Below are 2,887 nucleotides of genomic sequence, written 5' to 3'. Positions count from 1 at the left end.
GTTGCTAAGATACCTATGGACGCCCGGAAATTTACGCGGGCTTTTGTTTGGCAAAAAAGCGGTTCATTCAGGGACCCTAACTGAGACAGTTCGCCATCTGGTGGCTGGGAAGGAATACAATAATTACTTCCAATATAGCATGCGGATGTGGCCCGCTTCTGGCAAATGTGTGCCACTGCAGGCACTGTGCACTTGTGCTTATGGAAAAAGAAATGTTTTCTAGATGTAATGCATATGCTATTTGGACAGAGACAGAGGACATTACATAATTTAAATGCGTTATTAAACATTTATGCAGCATTATAATGAACTAATATGTTCCATTGTGCACAGTAAACCCCAACAGTCCTACCAACTCATAAACATTATGGGAATAGCGATCAAAACCTGTTAACTTTAGTTAACCCAAAATTGAACTTTTGCGTGTTTATAGTGAGTCATACTGTATTAATTTTACCTGAATATATGTTTTTGAGTTAACATTTCTCGCTACTATTTTTTAATAAAGTATTTAACATGTGGCCCATGTCTGTTTTGTGACATGTGGGCCACATTTGTCTAACCACAAGTGGGCCACATTTGTCATACATCCGTTTGCCGATGCCGGAACCGGGCCAGCAGTGCCACACATTTGCCAGAAGTGGCCCACATCCGCATGGTATCTGGGTTTGGTGCTATTCCGTCAGGGATATGTGCATTATGTAAACTGCAGCCACAATTAAATAACACACAACTTCCACCCCTTACTCCAGTACACCCTTCTGTTGGTAAGATTTGTTTCTCATCCTATCCTTTTAAAACTAATAAATCTGTTAAATCTGTATTTCAAAATTATGTGGTCACAGTGCCGTTCTATATGTACTGTAATATCAGACTGGAACAGATTAGTAGATAATATTGAATGGAAAAACGTTTTGCGTATTCCTGATCGTTATTTAATTGCAAATGAAGTAAATGAAGTATCACTTAATCTTATCCATAAAATTTACCCAGTAAAATTAATTTTTCTAGATTAAAAAAAAAAAACATTGTGTCATGCCCGGTTCGTCCGATCCTCGTGTGTGCCACGCCCTGATTATCCACGTGTGCTTCCCCGATCTAGCCCAGCTGTGTCTGATTATTTTCGCCCAGTCCTGTCTATTTCAGTCCATGTCTTGCCTTCGTTCCTTGTCCGTCATTGATGTTTGTGAGCGTCAGTACCAGTGTTCCGTCTTGCCCGTCCCGATCCAGAATAAATCCCCGTTTTTCCCGTGTTCCGCTTGCCTTGCCTGCTTCTTGCCTGCTCGCCTGCCCGAACGATCACCCGTTCAACACGGATCGTGACACATTGATATAGATTGTACATTTTGCAACAATTATCCAGACTGTTGTTCATTTATTTTAAAATGTCCTTATATAATTTCTTTTGAACCTTGATTTTACAGTTAATTGTTTGATTTTGCATAAATTTGTACGTAATCTAAGAAAGTGGGAAACATACACTATAAATTAAACAGAATTTTTCCTTTTAAAAATGTGAAATAGATGTAATTTTTCATTACTGGAGTTATGCGCAAAATGAAAGTTGGTTTAATTCAGGGATAATATCTGTAATTTTACAGTTTTGCAGGCAGCTTTTTTAAAAAAGAAATTACTGTAAAAAATGACAGTTATTTTTTGTAAAATTATATATATTGTTTTGTGTTGAAAAAACGACCCAAATATCTTTTTCTGTGTATAGGGAGTGGATGTAATGAATTAGAACTACTCACATTACTGGAATAAAGCATACAGTGTTTCAGATACTTGCAGTTTAAGTATATTTTTAAATTGTAACTTAACCTGTTTGAGTCATGTAAGCAATATGCTTCAAAGTTTAGTTAACTTCACTGTCATGAATAGTAATGTTATAAAAACCATATATGGTACAACTGAATACTCAAATGAAATCTGGAAACCAGGGGCCGGTTGCACAAAAAACCTTAAATTTCCCCCTTAAGTATGACGCTTAAGGTTTAATATCTCCTTAGCTAAGGGATTTATTTAAGGGTGTTCCAGAGAACCCCTTAAAAGATTTCCTTAGTTAAGGAAAATCATTAAGGGATTTACAACATTGAAAGACGTTTTACCCCATTAAAATTGTCCCATTTCCATGGAGACATGCTTGCACTCGCAACTGCTTGTGATACCTGTTATTGGAGGAATACAATAAAACAAAGAACATACTGAAAAGTAAATTTGATCCACAAAAAACATAAAACAACAAATGTGGGAGGAAATTGCAATGAAAATTAATTCAAAAAGTCTAGTGAAAAGGTGGGTGGCGTGTTATGGTGGTGCAGTGGTTAGCACTGCTGTCTCACACCTCTGGGACCCGGGTTTGAGTCTCCGCCTGGGTTACATGTGTGTGGAGTTTGCATGTTCTCCCCATGTCATTGTGGGGTTTCCTCCGGGTACTCCGGTTTCCCCCCACAGTCCAAAAACATGCTGAGGCTAATTGGACTTGCTAAATTGCCTGCATGTGTGAGTGAATGGTGTGTGAGTGTGTCCTGCGATGGGCTGGTTCCCCATCCTGGGTTGTTCCCTGCCTCATGCCCATTGCCCAGGCTCCGGACCCCCTGCGACCCAGTAGGATAAGCGGTTTGGAAAATGGATGGATAGTGAAAAGGTCCATCCAAGAGGTCCAAAAAAATACAACGTATCTCTTCTGGCCAAAGAAGAGATCACTAATTACAGGAGAGAATGTGACAAAGCTGGTAGGATAACTCTTACCAGTTGACCTTAACTTACAACTTCAGATAGGTTAAATGACTAACATTACTTGAGGGAACTGTTAACATTAGTCTGTGTTGCTGACAGTGAAATGGATCTCTGTACATAAGTTGCTCATTTTCTTTAAACAAGTTCT

This window comes from Brienomyrus brachyistius, unplaced genomic scaffold (assembly GCF_023856365.1).
Source record: "Brienomyrus brachyistius isolate T26 unplaced genomic scaffold, BBRACH_0.4 scaffold32, whole genome shotgun sequence".
Classification (NCBI taxonomy): Eukaryota; Metazoa; Chordata; class Actinopteri; order Osteoglossiformes; family Mormyridae; genus Brienomyrus; species Brienomyrus brachyistius.
This window is presented reverse-complemented; position numbering follows the sequence as displayed.